The sequence below is a fragment of the Echinops telfairi genome, unplaced genomic scaffold, assembly GCF_000313985.2.
Source record: "Echinops telfairi isolate 266 unplaced genomic scaffold, ASM31398v2 ScPeMD7_5;HRSCAF=22, whole genome shotgun sequence".
NCBI classification, from domain to species: Eukaryota; Metazoa; Chordata; class Mammalia; order Afrosoricida; family Tenrecidae; genus Echinops; species Echinops telfairi.
The window spans coordinates 41,059,265-41,068,139 of record NW_022103901.1 but is presented as its reverse complement, the minus strand read 5'-3'; the positions used below and the strand labels follow the sequence as shown (position 1 = coordinate 41,068,139).

The 8,875-nt window shown below is 48.9% G+C and overlaps 1 protein-coding gene across 1 annotated transcript in view; it reads right to left on the bottom strand.

The window, feature by feature from the left end:
- The window catches only part of SNX29 (sorting nexin 29), a 464,053-nt gene that overhangs the window by 128,078 nt on the left and 327,100 nt on the right, over window positions 1-8,875 (bottom strand). The window lies entirely within an intron of this gene.

Genomic DNA, 8,875 nt, shown 5'->3' with positions numbered 1-8,875 from the left:
CCACCACTGTCCTGCTCAGTATCCTGATGTCAATCCTTGGAACTAAGTGTTTGCGTGGACAGGCACCCAGCTGTGTGAGAGATGCCCTCTGGGTCCTCAGGGCCCTGGGGAGGGAGCTCAGTTCTCACAGCTCTCATAAGGCTTTGCAATCCCAGCATACAGCAATTACCAACATACCCTACATGAGCGCCCTTTGTATGACGCGCCCAATCAGAGGGGGATAGGCTCTTGAATTTGGATCCAGACAAGGGAGATCCAGCAGAGCAGAGAAGGGGGTGGACCAGTCGGGTACCAGGCTGGTCCATCTTCAGCAAACTGAGAGTGAAGAGTCGGGGGTTACTAAGTAACCAGGGCACCATTTGCTAACTGCTAGAGTTCAGGCCCCTGGGGGATGGAATGTGGGGACCTATGAATTAAGAAAGTGTGGGTGGGGAATGTAGGCGAAGCTCTGTAAAGATTGTTAACGCCATAGTACTCAGCTATTGAGGTACAGGAAAGGCGGTTTGCGAACTAGGGGAGAAAATGCTTTCACGGTAGCTATGAGCAAGCCCCCCCACCCCCCTGAATTATCTCAAGGTCTGGGCACTCAATTTTGCAAAATCAAACACTAAAGGCCTCTCTCTTGCTAAAGTAAGTACAGATTGGATTCTTGAAGGTCTAGCAGTTAAAACCCTGTGATAGCCCTTTGGTAAACTCATACGAGATAAGGCAGCCCACCCCAGTTCTCTCTCCAGAGACCCATGGGGACTGGCCCAGGTCAGGGGTTTATATTGATCTGCCAGTTCCCAAGCGGAAACCAACAGTGTCTGTGATTTGAATGATGTTTCTCACAGAAGGGAAAAGAGAAGCCAACGTCCACAAGTTTGTAAATTAATGTATTCCCCTCTGCCAGCAGGTCTGCTCCGACCCACAGTGACCCCCTCTGAGGCTTTTCAGACTGTAAACAGCCTCATCTTTTTCCTTAGAGCAGCTGGTGGGGTTGAACCACCAACTGTATGTTAGTAGGAGAGAGGAGGTTTTCCACTCGTGTAAGGCCACAGGGGCAGCTCTATTCTGTCCTGTAGGGTCGCCGTGAGTCGGCATTGACTCCGTGGCAGTGAGTTCTTTTGTTTGCTTGTTTTAGTTCAACATATAACCCAACAGCATTGCTGAGGCTCCTTTAGCTGTGGGAGATCAAAGTACCATCTCTTTCAGAATCCTTTTGATAAATTGTTAATGGCAGAGGGGAGACAGCTCATCTCGCTTGCGCGCGCGCGCGTGTGTGTATGTGTGTGTGTCTCCATGAGGTTAGAATGAAATACATTGGAACGGTGACCCCGGGCGATCCCTGACAGAGAAGTACAGTGGATTTGTATTGTGCACCTTCTACAATGAAGACCTATTCACTGTGGAACCTTACGCAGACACACTGCATGCTAACTTAGCTGTGCTCCTTAGCATTCTGTAGCCTTTTTCCTATCCCAGCCCAGGCCTCTTGGTAGACAGGGGGAAGCCTGGCTTCCACACTCTGCATCGGAGGCCTGAGGGCGAAGGAGGTGCACCACTGCCCCTCGGAACCCACTGCTCTGGGGCAGGACTCAAGCACCCCTCAGCTTCCTGTCCACGCAGTGTGAGGAGCGAGTAAGCAGGTTTGAGCCATTTCCCATGTCCCCACCCTCTCTAGCTGCCACCTCCTTTCAGACTGAACGCAAACAGAGCTTCCACGGAAGGCATGTCCTTCAGTTTGGAAGGCAGGATGATCCAGGATGGTGTGTGAGATAGCATCACTTTCAAATGAGGAGGAACAGAGAGCTGCGTGGCTTTCCGTCTAACTATGTGGCACCACTGACCACGCCACGCTGGGAGACACTGATGCTTCCACGAGGTCGACTGCAGGCTGGATAAAGGGCACCTGAACTTTCCAGTTTATTGAACAAACCTGGACAGCCAGACCAGGCCCCTCAGTAACTGCACAATGATAAAGGAAGGGCAAACTCGTTAAACGCCTGCCAGACTCTTTCAGGCCAAAGCACATATCACCTGTGGTTTACAGCCAAGCTTCCTCTCCTGGTTCCTCAGCACGTGGGGATTTCAGGTGCTCAACCTTGCCCAAGAGAGGAAATCACAGGGGTGCTCTGGTCAGTAACCCCATCTAAGATCCTCAGGGAAAGCTGACAAGTCACAGAGCGAGCCATCTTGATGTCAGCTCGGTCAAGACCCCTAGGTGACTGAAACCCCAGCCAAACCAACAGAATAGCCACCCAGCTGAGCCTGGTCAAATCAGAGAATACGATTATATATATGTATGTGTACATGTACACACACACATGCACACACACATATATCTCTATCTATAGATATAGATATATAGAGAGAGTTTTTTGTTTTTGATTTTGGGGCTATTAATTTTATAGTGATCTGATATACAGCAATAGAGGACGTACAAAAGCAACTTGAACACGGTCACTCAGATAGTTGGAAACCAATGTGGGATTCCAGTCCAGGTAGTGTGGCTCCAGACTCTTCCTTTTGAGCCACTAGCTCCCTCACCTTACTATCCAGTCCCCATGCTTTTGCCTCCTGGGAAGCCCAAGAGAAGATTCCCACCGAAGGGCCTCCCCTATGAGAGACCTCTGATGAAGTGAAGAAAGTTGTAAAGGGCTCCCTTGCTCTAGCAGAAGTGAGTGAGTGTAAAACCCAAACCTCTCCTAAAGCCTGATTCCTCTGTCCCCCCAGGGGAGTCTGGGGAGGCACCAGACCTGGAGGCTACGGCCCAGACCTGGCCCAGGTGCTAGGTCATCTGTGGGGGCACAAGTCAGCCTCCAGAATCAAAGGTGACACCTCAGTGTCAAGTGGAAACTCAAGACTTTGGAGCTCTAATTCCAGGCATCTACCAGGGTGGCACAAACAGTTAAAGTGCTCAACTACTAGCCAAATAGTAGGTAGCTCACACCCCCCATAGGCACCTGGGAAAGCAGGCCAGGCAATGTGCTTCCCAAATGCCACGGCTCTGAACACCCTGTGGAGCAGCACTGCTTGTCTGCATGCACTGGGCCATTGGCTCGATGGCAACCACCACTGCCAAGGTTTCAGCAAGTCGCTTGGCTTCGGCAGACCTTGGTTTCTTCTTTGCCAATGTCCTGATGCCCTGTCTCCCACTGTCCCATGATGGAGGATCAATAAACATGGACAAGTAGGGGACAACACAAGCTGAACACCTATTATGTGCTGGACACTTTACAGTCTTACAGCCAGTCTTCTCCAAACCCTTGGAATCAGTTATTTTTGCAAGTGTCCATTCCTGCCTGATGCCTTTTCTCGTCCTTCAAGACTCAGCTAAAAGATGAGCCCCTGTGCGGTGCCTTCCCTGACCCCTGTGACTACATGATTGCTTCCTCAAGACTCAGCTGGTGAAGTCAGACGTGTGAGCTACAGGAGAGATCTCACGCTGACTTGCTCACCAGGGCACACAGCAGCATGACCTGGTGCCCAGCCTCTTCTAGACCCACGCCAATCCCATCTCCACTGACTCGATCCTGACCCATGGTGACAGCATGGGCAAGGCAGAACTGCTTCCTCTGGTTTCCAAGACTGTAAATCTTTATGGGAGCAGCTAGCCCCATCTGTTTCCTAAGGAAGTGTTGATAGATTTGAACTTGAAGCCAGCAGTCCACTGCTTCATTCACTATACACGCAGCACATTAGACCAAACCACACCAAAACAAACTCACAGACATCAAGCCGATTCTGACTCACAGTGACCTGGGAGAACTGTCCCTGTGGGTTTCCCAGGCTTTAACTCTTTGCAAGAATAGAACGCCATTTTCTCTGGGGAACAGCTTGTGGTTTTGAACTATAGACATTGTGCTTAGCAGCTACTCATAACCACTGTGCTACCAGGGCTCCACCAGACAGTAAGCACTGACTAAACCTTTGATGACGGATGAAATGAATACATGATAAAATGAGCCATACATCCACACTAGCATCCATTTTTAGAACTACTTTGCAGCAAAGTCAAACCCTTCCTGGGTGATAAGGATCTGTTGGCTTGGTGATAGGAAGAAGTAAAGGAAGAGGATCTTATTTGCTCCCTTCAATTAGAGGACTCGAAGATCCACTGCTCAGAGACAGGGGCAAAGAGAAAAACGGAGTAGGAGCCCCACGTGTGCCATCCTGCAGTAACACCGACAGCCTGTTCCCGGGGCCACCTTCTCACTCGTTGCTGTTTCCAAATAACCTTCCCTTAAGCACGATCAGCTCTCCTTCTACCACCAAAGACAACAACTTTCCCTGCCAACAGTTCTTCTTTCTCCAGTCACTTTAAATAAGGACCAATGTGTGAAATCCCACACCTCTGTGTTCGGGAGTAGCTGACCAGCACACCTGCATGCTCAGCTGAGCTGAAAATGCCTGGGCTGTGGCACCATCCTGGTAAAGAGAACACCGGGTGCCAGTAGTGGACGCATGGTACAGCCAGAGCAGACCACCACGCACTGCCATCGAGTCAATGCCCACTCACAGCCACCCCACAAACAGGGTAGTACTGCCCCCCCCCACGGGTTCTGAGACTATAACTCTAGAGGAGTAGAAAGCCATCTTTCTCCCGTGGAATGGCTGGTGGTTTTGAACTGCTGACTTTGCAGATCACGCCCGATGCACAACTACTGCGCCACCAGGGCTCCTTGACCACCTCCTACTCGGTAGCAAATTCTTTATCATACTCACATTCCCTTGCACACCTGTGTTGACTTACCTATAAATTTGACTTACAGACACACTTGGGAGTGGATCTTGTTGGCAATCTGAAAACTATCTGTCCTGACTTGTCCTGTATTGAGTGATATGTTCACAAACTAGAATGTGTTCTCTCACAGTTCTGGGGCCAGACTCCCACAGCCAAGGGATTGGCAAGGCTCTGGGAACCATTCCAGGTCTTCCTCTCAGCTCTGGTGTCGCCTGCTCTCCCGGGAGCTCCTTGGCTTGTGGGCACTTTGCTCCAGTCTCTGCCTTCATCTCCATATGGCACCCTCCTCTGACCCAGGCATAACCTCATCTTTAACTCGTTACCATCTGTAACAACTCTATTTCCAAAACAGGTCACATTCTTAGGCCCTGGGAAGAATGCGACCTTTGAGGACATTCTAGGCCACCCAGGACCAAGGCTTTTGGCATGTATCAGCAGAGTATGCTGAGCACTGACAATGCCATCACACTTGGCATTGCAGTGGCCCTGGTGGGCGAACGCTGGCCCCATCTTAAAGATGAGAAAACCGAGTTGCATCATTTGCTCAAAGCTTCACAATAGCTGGCAGGGCCCAGGTGTGTCTCTTAAGTTTGCAGACCACATGTCTTTCCCCAAGGACCCCAGTAGCCAAAACTCTGATAAAAAACTATTTGTTTTCTTTTGGTTGCTTGGTTTTGCTCTGTCTTGTTTTTGTGCATGTTATTATGTCAGCAGGTCTATCTAGATAAGATAGGTGGGATAAACAATCTGGAAGAGAAAACAAAACAACAATACCAATGGTTTCGGGGGGACATGGGAGAGGGAGAGGTGGGGGAAAGGAAGTGGTGTTAACAAACCCAGGGACAAGGAAACAAGTGATCCAAAATCAGGGGTGAGGAGGGTCTAAGAGGCCTGGTAGGGCTTGATCAAGGGCAATGTAATCAAGAGGAATTACTGAAACCCAAATGAAGGCTGACCATAAAAGTGCGACAAGAGGAAAATAAAAGGAAATAGAGGAAAGAACTAGGAGGCAAAGGGCATTTATAGAGGTCTAAATACAGGCATGTGCATATGTAAATATATTTATATATGATGATGGGGAAATAGATTTATGTGTATATATTTATAGGTTTAATATTAAGGTAGCAGATGGACATTGGGCCTCCACTCAAGTACTCCCTCAATGCAAGAATACTTTGTTCTATTAAACTGGCATTCCATGATGCTCACCTTTCCAACACAATTGCTGAAGACAAAGTGGGTGCATAAACAAATGTGATGAAGAAAGCTGATGGTGCCCAGCTATCAAAAGATATAGTGTCTGGGGTCTTAAAGGCTTGAAGATAAACAAGAGGCCATCTAGCTGAGAAGCAACAAAGCCCACATGGAAGAAGCATACCAGCCTGTGTGGGAGAAGCACACCAGCCTGTGTGATCACGAGGAGCCAAAGGGACCAGGTATCAGGCATCAAAGAACAAAAAAATCATATCATTGTGAACGGGGGGAGGGGGAGTGAGAGTGGAGACCCAAAGCCCATCTGTAGGTACCTGGACATCCCCTTAAAGAAGGGTCAAGGGGAGAAGACGAGCCAGTCAGGGTGCAGTGAGCAACGATGACACATACAATTTTCCTGCAGTTCTTAAATGCTTCCCCCCACCCCACCCCACACTATCATGATCCCAAATCTACCTTACAAATCTGGCTAGACCAGAGGATGTACACTGGTACATATAGCACATAGGAACTGGAAATACAGGGAATCCAGGACAGATGATCCCTTCAGGACCAGTGGTGAGAGTAGGGATACCGGGAGGGTGGAGTAGAAACGGGGAACCAATCTCAAGGATCACAAGGATCACCATATAAGCCCCTCCCTGGGGGACGGACAACAGAAAAGTGGGTGAAGGGAGACGTCAAACACTGTAGGACATGACAAAATAATAATTTATAAATTGTCAAGGGTTCATGAGGGAGAGAAAGTGGTGGAGGGAGGGGAAAAAGGAGGAGCTGATACCAAGGGTTCAAGTAGAAAGCAAATGTTTTGAGAATGATGATGGCAACAAAGTACAAATGTGCTTGACATAATGGATGGATGTGTGGATTGTGATAAGAGTTGTACAAGCCCCCAATAAAATGATTTTTTTTAAAAAGCTAATGAGAAACTGCAAGGTCAGCAGTTCAAAACCACCAGCCGCTCCATGGGACAAGTTAATAGTCTCATAAACTAACAAGGACGGGTTCTGTCCTGTCTGATAGGGTCTCTGAGAGTTGGCATTGATTCGATAGCAAGTTTGGTTTTGTAGGGGTTGGTTCAATGGTTTCGAAGTGAGAGCAAGTTTACATAACATTAAAGGGTAAAGGTGAGTTGTCTGTAAACTGGATGTTCATAACCCGGGGGCCTACTGTTGGTGGTACTCCCTAGTTCTCGTCCACACACCTTCTTTCTCCCTCATTCTCTGCATTGAAGGGCAGCAGGAAGGGGAGGGCAGGCTGCTCTGAGCCTTGAGTGCCTCTCCAACAAGCTCCCTTCCCTTGTGTGCAGTCAGAACTCATTTTTCACCTTGTGGAACCCAAAGTTTCTCCTCCTCCATCGCTGGGAACTGGGAGACCAGTTATTCTGTGCGGAACAAGCTGGCACCCACTGGGAAGAAAGCCACCAGCTTTCTCGCTCCGTCACTGTACCCTCTGGATCCACTGGATCCCTCCGCCACGCGGAGCTGGCGAATCTGGCTCGCCCAGGGCCCCTTGGAATTGGCACGGGGGTGGAGCTGCCTCTTGGTCTCCCTACAGCAGCAATGGCGTCCAGATGCAGTATTCTTTCCTTTTAAACCTTGTTTGGTAAAAGCTTACAGAGCCAATAGTTTTTCCATTCAACATACCACTGACTGCAATCCCCATAGTACAATGGCACTTTCCCCACTCGTTCCCAGGGGCCCCTGGTCTCCATTTGTCCTTCCCTCCCCCTTCCTGCCTTCTCAGTGATGGCCCTGGGCATACTGCCCTCTGATCAAGTATTGCTGCCAGGTCTAAGGAGTGCATACCTCTCTGGTGTTACTAGCCACCTATGTTGTGATGGTTGTAAGGTGCCCTCAAGTCAGGTCCACCTCACAGCGACCTTACGAACAACAGGACAAAACACTGCCGACTCTGTGCCATCCTCACAATGATTGTCATGTTTAAGCTCATTGTTGCAGCCACTGTGTCACTCTATCTCCTGAAGGGTCTTCAGCTTTTTAACTACTTTACCAAGCATGAGCCCTGGGTGCCTCATGGGCGATGAGTTAACTGCACAGTCAGCAGCAGCTGGAAATCATCAGCCACTTGGTGGGAGACAGCCAGGGCTTTCTGCTCCCTTACAGGTATACAGCTTCTACTCTATCCTATCGGAGCCCTGCAGTGTTGTGGATTACACGTTGGGCTGTTAACACAAGGTCAGTAGTTTGAAAGCACCAGTCAATCCGAGGGAGAAAGATGAGGCTTTCTACTCCTGTGTAAAGAGTGAGTCTCAGAAACCCACAGGGGCAGTTCTACCCTGTCCTGGAGGGTCGCTATGAGTTGAAATCAACTAGACGGCAGTGAATGACTAATTGTGATGCCGGTTTCAGGAACGGCCTCTCCTGATAACATGTCCAAAGTTTATGAGAGGAAGCCTTGCCAGCCTCACTTCTAGCGAGCATTCTGGCTGCTTCCCTTCCTACAAGACAGATTTGTGAGTTTTCTGGAAGTTCATAATACTTTCAATATTCTAATTTGCCAACACCTAATTAAAACATATTGATTCTTGGTCTTCTTTATTCACATGCCCATGAGGTGACTGAAGATGCCACGGCTTGGCTCAGACTCACCGTAATCCTCAGAGGGACATCCTTGCTTTCCTACACTTTAAAGAAGTCCTGGGCCACAGATTTGTCCAATGAAATACGTCATGTAACTTCTTGACTGCTGCTTCTGTGGACATGGATTGTGGATCCAAGTGAAATGAAATCCTTGGCACTTTGGTTTTTTTCTTTGTTTATCATGAAGCTGGCTCTTGGTCCAGTTTTGAGGATTTTGGCTTTCACTCTATAGATCTGTTGAGCCCTGGTAGTGTAGTGGTTACACATTGGGATGCAATCTGCATGGTGGACAGTTCAAAACCACCAGCAGCTCCTCGGGAGAAAGACTGGGCTT